This window comes from Rattus norvegicus, chromosome 11 (assembly GCF_021556685.1).
Source record: "Rattus norvegicus strain SHRSP/BbbUtx chromosome 11, alternate assembly SHRSP_T2T, whole genome shotgun sequence".
Classification (NCBI taxonomy): domain Eukaryota; kingdom Metazoa; phylum Chordata; class Mammalia; order Rodentia; family Muridae; genus Rattus; species Rattus norvegicus.
The window spans coordinates 61,439,139-61,459,385 of NC_141544.1; positions in this window are offsets into that span (position 1 = coordinate 61,439,139).

Below are 20,247 nucleotides of genomic sequence, written 5' to 3' on the forward strand. Positions count from 1 at the left end.
ATCACGTACATATCTAATAATGCTGATAACCTCAATCTTACAGAGGAGCAATTTAATACAGTAAATCCTGTATCCTCAAATTATCATCTTTACACACTTAAAATTGTTAAACTTTATAAAAATATACATAGTGAGGCTCCATTTTCTGATTGAAATTATCATATCTTGATTGTCAGTGAAGTTGAGTTTTGTTTTCAAATGCCCACTTGCATATATTGTTTAAGAACTATACTTTGAAGTTATTTGCTTCTTAATTCTTCTTCTTTATTTTATTTGTTTTTTTTTTTTTTGCTTTTGGCTTTTGGTATATTTCATGGCTTTGTCATTTTTAGTTTTTAATTCCAGATAAAGTTTGACATTGTAAATAATTCATCTACTGTGCATGTCAACTCCTTTGCCTTGCTGACTGTATTCTTGGCTATGGGAAATCTTTCACTGCAGTCAAGTCTATCTGTGCTTTCATTGCCTGTGTTTTCAGACCAAAAAAACAAAACAAAAAAAAAAAAACAAAAAAAACCAAAAAACAAAAAAAAAACAAAACAACAACGAAAAAAACCAACTCCTTATGGTGATCCATATCACACAGTGCTTGCCCCATGTTATCTTCTAGAAGTTTCAAATGCTGGCATTTTGCATTGCTTTTAATCTCTTTTCATGTTCATTCTGCACAAGCACATGTACCTGATAGTATTATTTTCCCTTCTTTCATACATTTTCTATGCTTTTAGTGTAATTTTAGAACAATCTGTACTCTTCTTCGATGACTGGGAGATTTAAGGGGAGATTTCTGCAGCAAAGCCACCAAAGTGCGGGATAATTGGTTTATTTAAATTTTCTTCTTTTCCATGACCAATCTTGATAGAATTTTGTGTCTCTGAGATAACCGTGACTTTAGCTTTGGTCACATTGCATTTCTTCTAGCTTCCTGTTTGGTAATAAAACGTGAAGATGTTTCATAACTTTCTTTTATTAGATGAGCATCCCAAAGGACTGTGGGCATCTGAATCCAGCACGTGTGTGACTTACTTGTTACTGAGGTTTGACCATAATCCAAAGCAACTTAAGTCAGCTAGAAGCAATATGAGTTTGGCATTGATCCTACCTTATAAGACTTGCATGTCCCTGTTTAAACTTTAATGAATCTATACAGCTCAACACATGAGAAGACTTTAGAAAAGACTATTTACTGTTTTCAATACATTGTTAGGGACAAAGTCATAGGCTCATATTCGTCATTCCCCAAATGGTTGTTAAATGTTTGCAAGGTGTCCTAACTGTGATTGGTTAACATTTTAACTACCTCATCCACATCTTTATTGCATCTAATTTTGTACCGTATAATCGGGAACTATGATGTTCAGGCTTCTTCGAGTCTCGAAAATTGATTTTTTTCCCATGTAACGCTATTCAAATTGATCTTTCTTTGGATAATGATTGATGAAAGCCCTTATCTCTCCATCTTACATTTCCTATCATTCTCCAGTATGCATTACTAAGCAGGTTTTTATAAATAATCAAAAGCAGAGAAGAAGCAAAATTGTTTTTTAATATTGTGCTTCGATTTTTAAGTATATCCAGCACTAAAGAAAACAATGTCTTTTTTTATATAATGAGCTAAGATGAATAGTCACTAAAGAAATATTAGCCAAGAGGAAGACATACCGTTCTTTAGAGATGACTGTTCCTTCCTGGTAGCCATTGATGATTTATGATTTATAAACATGTTTTACATGAAGCAATCTGAGACCAAATAGATGTTATTTCACAGACCTATTTATAAATAAGATATCTCACTAGAATATTGACCTGAATTATATGTTGAAACATCAATGCTTTGATAAAATGTATATATTGGATCAAATGATCATTGAAAAATTATGACTATTTGATATGATTTTTTTAAATTCTGACTGAAAATATCAGTGACATTTGGGATTCCTCTGCTCTAGAATATAAGTCAAAATAAGTTTTAGTATTTATTATTAAAAATTTGTAAAATATGCTATCATCTATTAAGGACTATAAAGAGTGTTTTCTAAGTTCATGTGTGAAATACCTTACAATAAATTTTAGTGCATTTCTGCAATATAGTAGAACCTTAAAATTAAAAATCAAATTGTACACTAATATGTATTTGTTTTTTCAAATAATTATATGAAGGCTGGCATGAAGATAGGTGAAAGTATTCACTCAACAATCCAGCCTCCCACAACCCATGAGACCTATTAATCAGCACATCAGCAAAAGCTATCATCATGCCGAAGAATCTTCAATGCTCCCAAGAGGAGATAGTTACTGGACGAACCATTCACACTATAAGTAAGAAGGCAGTGTATAATAAATACATACTAAAAGGTCCAGTTTCTGAATGGTTAGGGATGTGTCTTTTACCTTTAGCCTTCATTATCTTCAATGTCCATGATGCTATATATCCTTGGACTAGTCACTTGGACTAGGTCACTGGGTTAGTCTTGGTTCTGTCTACCACTGTGTCTGAGACAAAAGCTTTTATGCTACTATCTTGCCTTATAATCTGACCTAAGGGAGGCAGGTGGAATGATAGGTGTAAAGATAAGGGGAAAGAGACTGGTTTAAGGGCCATTTATCAGGCTGATTTCTACCTGTCAGACTTTCAAGGAAATTTTATGAATTTATCTGAGAACTTTTTGTAACTGCATAGGAGAAAAAGAGAAGGCACATTTCTCATTATCATCTGACTCTAATGGGTTAGGAATGTATTACATTTTTGTTGCATTACTTTACATTATATTACATTACAATATGTGCCACCAACAGATGATATTGGTCTGTCTGTATTCTAGTTAAAAGGCTGTGAGTGGTGCTTGCACCAGGGGATATATAGTTGCACTCACAATGAATACCAGAGAGTAAGGAGCACAGAGTTAGACTTCCATTTCACATGAGGCAGGGTGTGACTTCTTTGTCCAATCCATTTATATCCTTCTGGAATTAGATTCTGCAGGACATCTAGAAAAGAATATGAAACAAATTTGAAATTAATTCGTCCCAGAGGCATCAAAATGTGCGTGAACCAGTTTTAGCATGCTAGAATTGGAATAAGGATACTGAATTCTACCCAATATGGTTGTAAAATTTAACAGGGATAAAACATTTAGCACAGTATCTACTCTTGTGCCTGTGCCCAACTATCTTAGCACTTACATAATTCAGTACCATTGTGCTGTATAAAACATGAGTCTGATTTAAATTGATTACAAAAGGAAGCTATGTTTTCTGGGTCCTTTGTTTGTTGTTCTGTTTTGTTTTACTTTGTTTCCTTTTTAACTGAGATGTGTCAGGAAGATGCTCATCAGTAAAGTCACTTGAGAATCAAAGTTGACGGAAGAGTTCCAACAGTGTAATAAGGTGGAAAAAGAAAAGAAGTGGTGATGGAAATAGAAAACAGATGACAGAGGACAGAAAGAAAATTTCGTATTATTTTTTTTTCAACTATGCAAGAAGTAACTCAGAAAAGAACAATATTACCTTCTTTCTCAAGGCTACCCACATACTATTTGCAAGGATATCATGTTTAAACACTGCCAAGGGCATTAAAGACTGTATCGTATCACATTGAATATAATTGGGTTAAGACCAAGGACTACCATGAAAGAAAATAAGAATTAAACTACATGTCCCACAGCGAAGACTCGGTGGTGGTTTATGAACACTACAGGGGTCAAAATGATGAAAGGTCAGGAAATAGAGAAGGGGTTGTGTGGGAATGAACAGTAGCATAGAGGTAGAAGAGTTACACAGCTGGGTCCTCCTCTGTTTTTTAGAAAGAATACTAGCAGACCCCATGGCTTCTGCCAGCATCTTTTTTTTTCCCCAGGACCACTCCAGCAGTGCTAATGAGGTGAAAAGTGGCCTGCCTGCTCATTCTCTGGCTCTTTACCTAGTAATAGTGTGACAGGCTGAAAGGCTGGCTGCATGAGCTGTGTTACAGATTAGATCACGCAATCCTTAACAGATGCTCAGAGGGTTTTTGAAATAGCAAGTCTGAGGTTTCAAAACTGCATGTGTTTTTCATCTGAAAAGCTGAAGGGGAAACACAAACACAGCTCCTGTTAATTTCATAGCCTCTCACATATGGTTCCTTCATTATAATGTGTCACAAGCATCTTCCCTACAGATTATTCAATAATGGTGAGCACCGAAACGTCTCCAAGTGCCCAATGTCACTGGATGGCATATACGCTGATCGTTCTATGAGAAGAAAGTGTCTCTTTTGGAAGGCGTTGATTCTTTTGACGGCAATCCCTTTAAGGTTAGGTTTGTAATTTCCGAACTGAATAAAATGTCCAGGTTTTATTTTCGACAAATGAGACACATATCTCTGGTTATGTCTTTGAGGTCAGAGGAAAAAAGAATTTACTTGTTTCTGTGTCAGTGCTTTCGAGGGAATGTAAAGAGTGAGGGAGAGTAATTTGTAAGAGATGTGAGAATAGCATATCTTCTGATTAATTGCATTTCAAAAAGATTAATGTTACCATAGGATGGAATTCGTATAAACATTAAACATGCTAATGTGTAGCCCCAATGTGAAGGAGATATCTGAACAAGTTTCTGCCTTTGGATTATGATAAAAGAAACCAGTTTCTTCTCAAGAAAGTCTGTGGTGGAACCAAGACTACTATATATATGTGTGTGTGTGTGTGTGTGTGTGTGTGTGTGTGTGTGTGTGTGTATCTTCTACAAAGTGCAAAGGAAAAAAAACAACAGGTTACAACAGTCAGAGTAGCAGGAGAAATGCTATCAGTACTAGGATCATTTTACTAACAGAATATTCAAAACAAGAAGGTATAGTTTGCAAAAAATATATGTTCATGTTCAAATTCACAGTGATGGATCAACATTACACCTTACGAGGCCTGATGAGATCAGTGTCAAAAGTACTAGTTGTGCAAGCATGAGATATGAGTTAGCATTTCATGCCCATGTAAAAGACTGGACATGGTGGGACATCATCTAATCTCAGACCTGGGGAATTAAAGATGGGCATTGCTAAGGCTCCTCCTATATAGTACATTCTCCAGAGTAAATATGGTAATGGAATGCATGTAGGTTGCAGCTGGTGAGCTTTTGGGCAAGGTAAAAACTGAACCCAAGACTCCAAGCTAACTGACGTTTGAGAATTATCTACTTCTGGACCACAAGCATATTGGCGTTATTTGGCAAACAATGGAAATCTTGTGATTCATTGCCTAGAAATAAAAGTTCATGAAGACTTAGTTCTTGTTTAATTTAGATCACTTAGATACAATCTATTTGAAAATGATATGTACTGTGTAATGTAATTGCACACATATGGGGGCAGAAGAGTAAGTCAGCTTCTTTACTACAAAGGACTGAAATCAGGACCTTGAGCTTAGCATTAGACATTTTTTGCACAGGGTTTTCTCACCATCGCATAAATATACTCTTGAGACCTTTGGGAAACCCAAACATACAGGAACTTGAGACATTTTGTAAATCTTTCTATTTCTAACTAGAAATAGAAATATTCTAAATTGTAGAAATTAGGAGGAACTAATGCAATCCTGGTTACCTCAGCATATAATGAGGCTGATGAAAGAGTTCTACATAAACACTAGAGAAAGTAGTTCTGATATAACATAGAAAATATACTCCCTTATCACACATGGCAGGTCAGGATGTTTCCCAAGGACTAGAATATAAAGTAATAGCAGGTAGTGTCTGAAACACAGGTCTCAAACGCCAACACCTTTGTTTTTGTTTAATTCTTGTTTATTTGTTTTGTTCATTTGCTTGTTGTTTTCTGAAAAGAATGAGTTGGAAGGGTGATGAGGTAGTGAGAATCTGGAAGGAAATCAGGGAAGAGAAACTATGATCAAAGTGTATTGTATGGAAAAATAAGTTTTCTTTGAAAAAATTAGATATGTTTTTGGGTACAGCAGTCAATGCTAAGGTTTGCAATGGTTTAAAGTGCTGAGAATAAGACACTGAATGATCAGCCCTTAATAGACTACTTTTATTCACCCCACCACTTGGCAAGGTGCTGACAATATCTAAAAGCAGACATAAATAAAGTAAAAAAGGAAAAATAGTAGCTCTGTGAATGTGATCTGTGAGGTGTGACTTGTTTCTTGCACTCGTGAATTCATAGCATCTATGACTACCCACGGACGATGAGGTTAGCCAAAATCCCATCATAATTCAGAGTGGTGGGAAATATTCAGGACACAATGCTTACTGGGGAGCTGGGGGCAATTGATAACTGTTTACAGGTGGAAGTTCATCCATCACTAGTAGATTTTCCAAGTTCCCCAGTCATGCATATATGGAAAGAGCTAATTCAACTTAGCGGGTAATCAAAATGACAAAAAGGAAAGATATGGAGTTGGAAGAAAGACATTTTAAATAATTATATGGGAAGTGGGAGTGGAGAAATAGGGATTTGAATATTTCATTTTGTACACTTATGAAAGTCCTTAAAAGGAGAAAACAATTCAAAAACATTTAAGCATAATTACCAAGTGGTTAGACAGTTATTCTTAAAAACACAAAGGGAATATTATAAAGGGATGTACAAAATGCTTATTTACTTAGAGGTTTTTTATTTTTCCTTAGCAATCAAAGCCAGTTGAATATGTTAATGCTGATTTAATTAAGTATCAAAGTACTGTCCTTGTGCAAGTCTGACTGTAAAAATCTCCCAAAAATTATCAACCTAAAATAAGAGGTAAAAAGACAGATGCAACCAAATCAAATAATACTCATGAACAAATATAGTCCAAAGTGTCCTCAGTTTTCAGAAAATGTAAGAACTTACACTGAGAGTAGTTGAATCGTATAGCCAAAGACATATCAATTTCCACCAGAACAATGTTACAGAAATATTCTATAATCTCTGTAATCTCACAATATTACTATAACAATACCGTGTCAAGGTGACACATACGCCCACCTCAAATAATATCATGACATTCACTTCCAAATGAAAGTAGAAAATCTAATGCATTCTTCTTAAATACAAAAAGATCGATGAACCAAAATGAAAGAAAAGGAACTACTAAAGAATGACAGGTTATACCAGTATGTTAGCTCTTTGAGGTATAATTTGATAATATATAGAAAAATATACCACGGAATGAAATATTTTGATGGTGTTCAACATAACAAATGTTCTATTTCCCTACTCTTTGATCCTGACCCATTTTAAGGTCCTTAATCTACCCCATCTGTTTTGATACTTTGATAAATAATACTTTCCATTATTCTTTTCTTCAGTGTCTTGAATTACATGGATAAAGACTGTGAGAAAATGTGGAGAGTATCATAAGTCTGTATAAACCCAAATGAGGTCAGCGCAACAATTTTCAGTAGATCTAACTTTCTAATTTATTCTATTAAATTTCTATTTTGACAACTCATTAAACATATTCTAACTTTTAAAAGACCCTGCCTCTCCTTTAGAGCACAATTTTTACCTAAAGGTCACATACTTCAGCTAATAATACCCCTTGGCTTCATTATCTTCAACATGTCTCTAGTTTTGTTCTTCACTGGTACTATCTAACAGTTAAAAAAAATCTCAAAAAGACTTCATAAAACCCAAAGCCATTAGACAAGTTGCAAAAGGAAACCCAACTGTCACTCAAGATATTTGATTTAAAAAATTCAACCAAAGCCATGTTTTTCTTCCAGTAACACTTAAAGAAAATCAACGTATATGTTTCCTCAAAATAAATTTGTTTATACAAATGCACATTATGTATTCAAAATGATAGCAGAAAACTTCATCTAGGCATCAAATTACCTTTTGGGTGTATAGGACATTTATGTTCAATTAAGTCTAAAATTTGAACATCTAAAAGACAGACACCACCTCAGAGTGAAAGGCTGGAAAACAACTTTCCAAGCAAATGGTCAGAAGAAGCAAGCTGGAGTAGCCATTCTAATATCAAATAAAATCAATTTTCAACTAAAAGTCATCAAAAAAGATAAGGAAGGACACTTCATATTCATCAAAGGAAAAATCCACCAAGATGAACTCTCAATCCTAAATATCTATGCCCCAAATACAAGGTCACCTACATACGTCAAAGAAACCTTACTAAAGCTCAAAACACACATTGCACCTCACACAATGATAGTGGGAGATTTCAACACCCCACTCTCATCAATGGACAGATCATGGAAACAGAAATTAAACAGTGATGTCGACAGACTAAGAGAAGTCATGAGCCAAATGGACTTAATGGATATTTATAGAACATTCTATCCTAAAGCAAAAGGATATACCTTCTTCTCAGCTCCTCATGGTACTTTCTCCAAAATTGACTATATAATTGGTCAAAAAACAGGCCTCAACAGGTACAGAAAGATAGAAATAATCCCATGTGTGCATTCGGACCACCACGGCCTAAAACTGGTCTTCAATAACAATAAGGGAAGAATGCCCACATATACATGGATATTGAACAATGTTCTACTCAATGATAACCTGGTCAAGGAAGAAATAAAGAAAGAAATTAAAAACTTTTTAGAATTTAATGAAAATGAAGGTACAACATACCCAAACTTATGGGACACAATGAAAGCTGTGCTAAGAGGAAAACTCATAGCGCTGAGTGCCTGCAGAAAGAAACAGGAAAGAGCATATGTCAGCAGCTTGACAGCACACCTAAAAGCTCTAGAACAAAAAGAAGCAAATACACCCAGGAGGAGTAGAAGGCAGGAAATAATCAAACTCAGAGCTGAAATCAACCAAGTAGAAACAAAAAGGACCATAGAAAGAATCAACAGAACCAAAAGTTGGTTCTTTGAGAAAATCAACAAGATAGATAAACCCTTAGCCAGACTAAGGAGAGGACACAGAGAGTGCGTCCAAATTAACAAAATCAGAAATGAAAAGGGAGACATAACTACAGATTCAGAGGAAATTCAAAAAATCATCAGATCTTACTATAAAAGCCTATATTCAACAAAACTTGAAAATCTTCAGGAAATGGACAATTTCCTAGACAGATACCAGGTACCGAAGTTAAATCAGGAACAGATAAACCAGTTAAACAACCCCATAACTCCTAAGGAAATAGAAGCAGTCATTTAAGGTCTCCCAACCAAAAAGAGCCCAGGTCCAGACGGGTTTAGTACAGAATTCTATCAAACCTTCATAGAAGACGTCATACCAATATTATCCAAACTATTCCACAAAATTGAAACAGATGGATCACTACCGAATACCTTCTACGAAGCCACAATTACTCTTATACCTAAACCACACAAAGACCCAACAAAGAAAGAGAACTTCAGACCAATTTCCCTTATGAATATCGACGCAAAAATACTCAACAAAATTCTGGCAAAACGAATTCAAGAGCACATCAAAACAATCATCCACCATGATCAAGTTGGCTTCATCCCAGGCATGCAGGGATGCTTAAATATACGGAAAACCATCAACGTGATCCATTATATAAACAAACTGAAAGAACAGAACCACATGATCATTTCATTAGATGCTGAGAAAGCATTTGACAAAATTCAACACCCCTTCATGATAAAAGTCCTGGAAAGAATAGGAATTCAATGCCCATACCTAAACATAGTAAAAGCCATATACAGCAAACCAGTTGCTAACATTAACCTAAATGGAGAGAAACTTGAAGCAATCCCACTAAAATCAGGGACTAGACAAGGCTGCCCACTCTCTCCCTACTTATTCAATATAGTTCTTAAAGTTCTAGCCAGAGCAATCAGACAACAAAAGGATATCAAGGGGATACAGATCGGAAAAGAAGAGGTCAAAATATCACTATTTGCAGATGATATAATAGTATATTTAAGTGATCCCAAAAGTTCCACCAGAGAACTAGTAAAGCTGATAAACAACTTCAGCAAAGTGGCTGGGTATAAAATTAACACAAAATCAGTTGCCTTCCTCTATATACAAGAGAAACACGCCGCGAAAGAAATTAGGGAAATGACACCTTTCATAATAGACCCAAATAATATAAAGTACCTTGGTGTGACTTTAACCAAGCAAGTAAAAGATCTGTACAATAAGAACTTCAAGACACTGAGGAACGAAATAGAAGAAGACCTCAGAAGATGGAAAGATCTCCCATGCCCATGGATTGGCAGGATTAATATAGTAAAAATGGCCATTTTGAGACACCGCAAGAACCTGAGGGAAACAGACCGGATAAACAGTTCTCTGCACCCAAATCCCGTGGGAGGGAGAGCTGAACCTTCAGAGAGGCAGACAAGCCTGGGAAACCAGAAGAGACTGCTCTCTGCACACACATCTCGGACGCCAGAGGAAAAAGCCAAAGACCATCTGGAACCCTGGTGCACTGAAGCTCGCGGAAACGGCAGCATAGGTCTTCCTGGTTGCTGCTGCTGCAGAGAGCCCGTGGGCGGCACCCCACGAGCGAACTGGAGCCTCGGGACCACAGGTAAGACCAACTTTTCTGCTGCAAGAAAGCTGCCTGGTGAACTCAAGACACAGGCCCACAGGAACAGCTGAAGACCTGTAGAGAGGAAAAACTACACGCCCGAAAGCAGAACACTCTGTCCCCATAACTGACTGAAAGAGAGGAAAACAGGTCTACAGCACTCCTGACACACAGGCTTAAAGGACAGTCTAGCCACTGTCAGAAATAGCAGAACAAAGTAACACTAGAGATAATCTGATGGCGAGAGGCAAGCGCAGGAACCCAAGCAACAGAAACCAAGACTACATGGCACCATCGGAGCCCAATTCTCCCATCAAAACAAACATGGAATATCCAAACACACCAGAAAAGCAAGATCTAGTTTCAAAATCATTTTTGATCATGATGCTGGAGGACTTCAAGAAAGACGTGAAGAACTCCCTTAGAGAACAAGTAGAAGCCTACAGAGAGGAATCGCAAAAATGCCTGAAAGAATCGCAAAAATCCCTGAAAGAATTCCAGGAAAACATAAATAAACGAGTAGAAGCCCATAGAGAGGAGACACAAAAATCCCTGAAAGAATTCCAGGAAAACATAAATAAACAAGTAGAAGCCCATAGAGAGGAGACACAAAAATCCCTGAAAGAATTCCAGGAAAACACAATCAAACAGTTGAAGGAATTAAAAATGGGAATAGAAGCAATCAAGAAAGAACACATGGAAACAACCCTGGATATAGAAAACCAAAAGAAGAGACAAGGAGCTGTAGATACAAGCTTCACCAACAGAATACAAGAGATGGAAGAGAGAATCTCAGGAGCAGAAGATTCCATAGAAATCATTGACTCAACTGTCAAAGATAATGTAAAGCGGAAAAAGCTACTGTTCCAAAACATACAGGAAATCCAGGACTCAATGAGAAGATCAAACCTAAGGATAATAGGTGTAGAAGAGAGTGAAGACTCCCAGCTCAAAGGACCAGTAAATATCTTCAACAAAATCATAGAAGAAAACTTCCCTAACCTAAAAAAAGAGATACCCATAGACATACAAGAAGCCTACAGAACTCCAAATAGATTGGACCAGAAAAGAAACACCTCCCGTCACATAATTGTCAAAACACCAAACGCACAAAATAAAGAAAGAATATTAAAAGCAGTAAGGGAAAAAGGTCAAGTAACATATAAAGGGAGACCTATCAGAATCACACCAGACTTCTCGCCAGAAACTATGAAGGCCAGAAGATCCTGGACTGATGTCATACAGACCCTAAGAGAACACAAATGCCAGCCCAGGTTACTGTATCCTGCAAAACTCTCAATTAACATAGATGGAGAAACCAAGATATTCCATGACAAAACCAAATTTACACAATATCTTTCTACAAATCCAGCACAACAAAGGATAATAAATGGTAAAGCCCAACATAAGGAGGCAAGCTATACCCTAGAAGAAGCAAGAAACTAATCGTCTTGGCAACAAAACAAAGAGAGTGAAAGCACACAAACATAACCTCACATCCAAATATGAATATAACGGGAAGCAATAATCACTATTCCTTAATATCTCTCAACATCAATGGCCTCAACTCCCCAATAAAAAGAAATAGATTAACAAACTGGATCGCAACGAGGACCCTGCAATCTGCTGCCTACAGGAAACACACCTCAGAGACAAAGACAGACACTACCTCAGAGTGAAAGGCTGGAAAACAACTTTCCAAGCAAATGGTCAGAAGAAGCAAGCTGGAGTAGCCATTCTAATATCAAATAAAATCAATTTTCAACTAAAAGTCATCAAAAAAGATAAGGAAGGACACTTCATATTCATCAAAGGAAAAATCCACCAAGATGAACTCTCAATCCTAAATATCTATGCCCCAAATACAAGGTCACCTACATACGTCAAAGAAACCTTACTAAAGCTCAAAACACACATTGCACCTCACACAATGATAGTGGGAGATTTCAACACCCCACTCTCATCAATGGACAGATCATGGAAACAGAAATTAAACAGTGATGTCGACAGACTAAGAGAAGTCATGAGCCAAATGGACTTAATGGATATTTATAGAACATTCTATCCTAAAGCAAAAGGATATACCTTCTTCTCAGCTCCTCATGGTACTTTCTCCAAAATTGACCATATAATTGGTCAAAAAACAGGCCTCAACAGGTACAGAAAGATAGAAATAATCCCATGCGTGCTATCGGACCACCACGGCCTAAAACTGGTCTTCAATAACAATAAGGGAAGAATGCCCACATATACGTGGGAATTGAACAATGCTCTACTCAATGATAACCTGGTCAAGGAAGAAATAAAGAAAGAAATTAAAAACTTTTTAGAATTTAATGAAAATGAAGGTACAACATACCCAAACTTATGGGACACAATGAAAGCTGTGCTAAGAGGAAAACTCATAGCGCTGAGTGCCTGCAGAAAGAAACAGGAGAGCATATGTCAGCAGCTTGACAGCACACCTAAAAGCTCTAGAACAAAAAGAAGCAAATACACCCAGGAGGAGTAGAAGGCAGGAAATAATCAAACTCAGAGCCGAAATCAACCAAGTAGAAACAAAAAGGACCATAGAAAGAATCAACAGAACCAAAAGTTGGTTCTTTGAGAAAATCAACAAGATAGATAAACCCTTAGCCAGACTAACGAGAGGACACAGAGAGTGCGTCCAAATTAACAAAATCAGAAATGAAAAGGGAGACATAACTACAGATTCAGAGGAAATTCAAAAAATCATCAGATCTTACTATAAAAACCTATTTTCAACAAAACTTGAAAATCTTCAGGAAATGGACAATTTCCTAGACAGATACCAGGTATCGAAGTTAAATCAGGAAGAGATAAACCAGTTAAACAACCCCATAACTCCTAAGAAAATAGAAGCAGTCATTAAAGGTCTCCCAACCAAAAAGAGCCCAGGTCCAGACGGGTTTAGTGCAGAATTCTATCAGATGTTCATAGAAGACGTCATACCAATATTATCCAAACTATTCCACAAAATTGAAACAGATGGATCACTACCGAATACCTTCTACGAAGCCACAATTACTCTTATACCTAAACCACACAAAGACACAACAAAGAAAGAGAACTTCAGACCAATTTCCCTTATGAATATCGACGCAGAAATACTCAATAAAATTTTGGCAAACCGAATTCAAGAGCAAATCAAAACAATCATCCACCATGATCAAGTAGGCTTCATCCCAGGCATGCAGGGATGGTTTCATATACGGAAAACCATCAAGGTGATCCATTATATAAACAAAGTGAAAGAACAAAACCACATGATCATTTCATTAGATGCTGAGAAAGCATTTGACAAAATTCAACACCCCTTCATGATAAAAGTCCTGGAAAGAATAGGAATTCAAGGCCCATAACTAAACATAGTAACAGCCATATACAGCAAACCAGTTGCTAACATCAAACTAAATGGAGAGAAACTTGAAGCAATCCCACTAAAATCAGGGACTAGACAAGGCTGCCCACTCTCTCCCTACTTATTCAATATAGTTCTTGAAGTTCTTGCCAGAGCAATCAGACAACAAAAGGAGATCAAGGGGATACAGATCGGAAAAGAAGAAGTCAAAATATCACTATTTGCAGATGATATGATAGTATATTTAAGTGATCCCAAAAGTTCCACCAGAGAAGTATTAAAGCTGATAACCAATTTCAGCAAAATGGCTGGGTATAAAATTAACTCAAATAAATCAGTTGCCTTCCTCTATACAGAAGAGAAACAAGCCGAGAAAGAAATTAGGGAAATGACACCCTTCATAATAGACCCAAATAATATAAAGTACCTCGGTGTGACTTTAACCAAGCAAGTAAAAGTTCTGTACAATATGAACTTCAAGACACTGAGGAAAGAAATTGAAGAAGACCTCAGAAGATGGAAAGATCTCCCATGCTCATGGATTGGCAGGATTAAAATAGTAAAAATGGCCATTTTACCAAAAGCAATCTACAGATTCAATGCAATCCCCATCAAAATACCAATCCAATTCTTCAAAGAGTTAGACAGAACAATATGCAAATTCATCTGGAATAACAAAAAACCCAGGATAGCTAAAGCTATCCTCCACAATAAAAGGACTTCAGGGGGAATCACTATCCCTGAACTCAAGCAATATTACAGAGCAATAGTGATAAAAACTGCATGGTATTGGTACAGAGAAAGACAGATAGACCAATGGAATAGAATTGAAGACCCAGAAATGAACCCACACACCTATGGGCACTTGATTTTTGACAAAGGAGTCAAAACCATCCAATGGAAAAAAGATAGCATTTTCAGCAAATGGTGCTGGTTCAACTGGAGGTCAACATGTAGAAGAATGCAGATCGATCCATGCTTATCACCCTGTACAAATCTTAAGTCCAAGTGGATCAAGGACCTCCAGATCAAACCAGACACACTCAAACTAATAGAAGAAAAACTAGGGAAGCATCTGGAACACATGGGCACTGGAAAAAATTTCCTGAACAAAACACCAATGGCTTAAGCTCTAAGATCAAGAATCGACAAATGGGATCTCATAAAACTGCAAAGCTTCTGTAAGGCAAAGGACACTGTGGTTACGACAAAACAGCAACCAACAGATTGGGAAAAGATCTTTACCAATCCTACAACAGACAAAAGCCTTATATCCAAAATATACAAAGAACTCAAGAAGTTAGACCGCAGGGAAACAAATAACCCTATTAAAAATGGGGTTCAGAGCTAAACAAAGAATTCACAGCTGAGGAATGCCGAATGGCTGAGAAACACCTAAAGAAATGTTCAACATCTTTAGTCATAAGGGAAATGCAAATCAAAACAACCCTGAGATTTCACCTCACACCAGTGAGAATGGCTAAGATCAAAATCTCAGGTGACAGCAGATGCTGGCGAGGATGTGGAGAAAGAGGAACACTCCTCCATTGTTGGTGGGATTGCAGACCTGTAAAACCATTCTGGAAATCAGTCTGGAGGTTCCTCAGAAAATTGGACATTGAACTGCCTGAGGATCCAGCTATACCTCTCTTGGGCATATACCCAAAAGATGCCTCAACATATAAAAGAGACACGTGCTCCACTATGTTCATCGCAGCCTTATTTATAATAGCCAGAAACTGGAAAGAACCCAGATGCCCTTCAACAGAGGAATGGATACAGAAAATGTGGTACATCTATACAATGGAATATTACTCAGCTATCAAAAACGAGTTTATGAAATTCGTAGGCAAATGGTTGGAACTGGAAAATATCATCCTGAGTGAGCTAACCCAATCACAGAAAGACATACATGGTATGCACTCCATGATAAGCGGCTATTAGCCCAAATGCTTGAATTACCCTAGATCCCTAGAACAAACGAAACTCAAGACGGATGATCAAAATGTGAATGCTTCACTCCTTCTTTAAATGAGGAAAAAGAATACCCTTGGCAGGGAAGGGAGAGGCAAAGATTAAAACAGAGACTGATGGAACACCCATTCTGAGCCTGCCCCACATGTGGCCCATACATATACAGCCACCCAATTAGACAAGATGGATGAAGCAAAGAAGTGCAGACCGACAGGAGCCGGATGTAGATCGCTCCTGAGAGACACAGCCAGAATACAGCAAATATAGAGGCGAATGCCAGCAGCAAACCACTGAACTGAGAATAGGACCCCCGTTGAAGGAATCAGAGAAAGAACTGGAAGAGCTTGAAGGGACTCGAGACCCCATTTGTACAACAATGCAAAGCAACCAGAGCTTCCAGGGACTAAGCCACTACCTAAAGACTATACATGGACTGACCCTGGACTCTCACCTCATAGGTAGCAATGAATATCCTAGTAAGAGCACCAGTGGAAGGGGAAGCCCTGGGTCCTGCTAAGACTGAACCCCAGTGAACTAGACTGTGGGGGGGAGGGCGGCAATGGGGGGAGGGTTGGGAGGGGAACACCCATAAGGAAGGGGAGGGAGGAGGGGGATGTTTGCCCGGAAACCGGGAAAGGGAATAACACTCGAAATGTATATAAGAAATACTCAAGTTAATAATAAAAAAAAAAAAGAATGAGTGAAAGTGAGAAATGTTAACATCCAAGCTCACTGGTGAGAAAAAAGTGCTACCAATTTCTTCTCATATCTGAAGATGGTTTGGAATTGGTGTTGAATTATGGTTTGAATTATGAAATGATTACCTAAATAAGACATGAGTATGTTTAATTCTGTACCTAAATAGACTCATATGTACTCTTAGCCTAAATCTAGACAGGAGTCTTTTGAGTCTTTCTTCCTTTTATGTAACTATAGATATTAAGCCTATTCCTTCTCTTAGTTCATCTGAAAGTCATATGAGGAATCATTGTTGGGGAATTTAAATCATAATAGAAGCTATTATTAAGCTTTTTTCTCTTCTTTTGAGTCATACTCAATTTGGTTTTGACCACTAAACTAATCTTTTCCCAATGATTTTCATTATCTCTTTTGTTAGCTACTGTTCCATCAATAATTCCTGGTCTATCAACGTTTTGCTGGTACATTATGATCTTTCTTATTCCAATTCTTTCTTCTTAAGATAATATCTTTTATTCTAATAAGTACAATATGTTTTTCAAATTTCTGAGATGTTTCAGAGGGAAAAGTTTTATTCAAAATGGAAGGAGAGCTGCTTTCTGGTGCATCTCATGTGACTTATAAGTTCTTTTTCCCTATTACCCAACTCGAATTACGTGCTCTCTGACTATATACAAATTACTATATACAATTTTACAAATGGTCTATGAAAATGTGCAAAATTCCCCAAAACATGGTCAGAAGAGTAGAATTTTCCTGCTGTTGAAACTCTTTCCTAATTCTAAATTAGTTACTTTACTTTTCAAGCTAATTTAAAGTTAAGAGCCTAATTAGCTTTAAAAAAATTATCCTAGAACTGGCACTCAAAAAAAAAAAAACATCAAAAGAAGGAGAAAGCAAGTTTCAAAAATGTGAGAAGAAAATGGGAAGTAAATATGGGATTTATTTGTTTTAATGTATACTATCAGAAAGAAATTCCAAATTTTGTGGGCGTGAGGAGAATGAAGGTATTACTTAACTAGTAGGGCATTTTACATGTGACATCACTAAGTACAGCATCTTAAACTGAATCTTCTAATAAAATATAAAGCATTTTTATAAACATTGTGATACATCAAGCATGTATGTAACTGAAAGTATATTCAGGAGAATAAACTAGAAATTGCATTCTGTTGCAGCGTAAAATTTTTTTTTCACAAATAGATGTTCATAATTTGCAATTCTCAACTTTACATACTTACAATTCTTGAAATTGAAGTAGTGTTTATATGATAATAATACTGATGATTTTCTCAGTAATAAATGACTGAAGATCAAATGCAAGATAGTATCATGACTAAACATACTTTTCAAGATATCACAACTTACTTAATTTAGCTAAAAAGAATGTATTCTGACAAGCTCTTCGCTGAGATCCTAACACCTCAGGCATTACAAGCTTACTCTCCCAGACTGGTTACTATTAGCTATATCCTGACATTTGCAACCAGTGAGTATTGTAGCAAACCTTCATTAGCATGCAGCCTGGCAGACTTCACTTCAAAAAGCCTGTGCAAGTAAAAGAGGAGAGACTTCTCGTGCTGCATATTGATGACTGTAGAAAAGCCTGTGTGTACACGTCATCCTACAGAGCAGATCAGAAAGGCATAGTGATGTTGAGTCACACCTTTTAACAAGGACTGACGTAAGTTCTTAAGAAAGTGTCACAACTTCCTGAACGTAAAATTGCCTAATGACTGTTGACTTAGTTCCATTTCTATCGCAGTGATAAGGTGGCATGGCTGAGGCCACTTATAGAAGAGAGGGTTTCTTTGGCTTACCGTTCTCTGAGGGATAGTAGTCTATGATGGTGGGACACAGGTAGGTGGTAGGCAGCTGAAGCAGAAGCTTAGAGTTCACATCTGAATAGGAAAAAAGAAAACAGAGAGAGCTATGGGGATGGTATGGGACTTTTAAAACCTTATAGCTTGCACCAAGTAGCAGAAGTTCTCCAGCAATGCCATACTTTCTAAATCTCCCAAGTAGCACAAAGAACTAGGGACCTGGTACACAAATGCCTAAGACTTTGGCACAGAGTGGTGAGTTGTGGATGGCTGGGATATCTCGATTAAATCAAAGCTGGTAATAATTTACCCATATAAAAATATTAACATGTACATGTAAATTTTTACATGACAAAGTGAAAGGTATTAAAAAGGAGGGAGAAGTTAACATGTCTGTCCTTTAGCTATGAAAGAGATCGTACCAAAAAGTAAAAAGGTAATCACGTGAAGCACATGATTATTCTTAGGTAAAGAGGTAAACAACCTCCCAGATGAGAAAGTAGTTTAAAGATCTCCACATGCATTACTCTGTGAGGGTAGATGATGGGATAAAATGAGACACCCCAAACCCTTTATAGTGCTGACCCAGTTTCTATCCAATAATTGAAAAACAAAATCAGTTAGAAGCACTTTACACAAACTTTCTTAGAATCTTCAAATCTTCGCCAGACAGACTCAACTCATTTAGAGAAGCTATGGTTTACTGTCATATGTGTGATTTTGAAGAAAAAAAAAACCAATGATTTCTTGAAGGGCTTTCTACAATTAGAAATATGTCCTATAATCAGCAGCGCCCAAATTTTATCCAGATAATAATTAGGATTATTTTCTGACTGGGCTCAACTTAGATGAATTCCTAAAGTGCTTAAGACCTTTGACAGTAAACTTTGCCAAACTCCGAATCGATAAGCAAAGAAAAACTCAATGAAAGTTATTGTTGGTATTTTATATACAGATAAAATGTAATAAATATTATGGTCTAATTATAAAATTTCTCTACTAAGATCATACCCTAAAGCCTTTGTCACATACTACTGAAGGTAACTTGTGAGGTTTTAGAGCAGTGCTTCTCCACCTTCCTAATGTTTACTAAGTTGTGGAGATCTCCACACTCAACAATAAATTACTTTATTCCTATTTCATAACTGTAATTTTGCTGCTGTTATAAAATGTAAAGTAAAACACTGATATGGAGGATACCTGACATGGGACCCCCAAAGGAGTCAGGATCCACAGCCTGAGAATATCTGTTCTGGAGTTTAGCCAGTGTTACTGAACTGGTGGAGTAAGTCACTAGTTGTGTGTCCTTGTGGGTTTTATGTCTCTGTACCTGGGACGCTTCTTGGCCACCATGAGAAAACAATATATTCTATGCTCCAACTTGCTTTAATGGTGTCTAAAAGAACAAGGGGCCAGGGATCTTAGACTGATCCATACAAATCCAAATAAATCCTTCTCTGAGTTGTTTCTGTCAGTCAATTGGTCAGAGAAACTCCCAGTAATTAATATTACTGTGGTGACTACTTTTGTACAAAATCACCTTGTAGCTTAACAGTAGATACACAGGTACAAAGCTCTACTAGGACACAGTTGATCATTATGCTTCAAGAGAGAAGCACCATTGCCTAATATTCTAGATCTGGGAGATAAGATTATGCATGACATATTCAACTGATTATATTCTCTTAAACTTACACATATGAGAGAGCAGGAAACACATAGCAAAATTTTATTCTTCTTTTCAGAAAACTCTCAGTTATCCCACAAATGAATAACCTAACACTCTAGGTCTCACTTTTAACCACTGCCACTGATGCTTGGTGATGACAGTATCTGAGATTTATCCTTCCAATGAATAATTTGTGAATGCTCTGGAGCTGCAATTATACTAAGGGCTTACACATTCTGTAAAAAACATTGC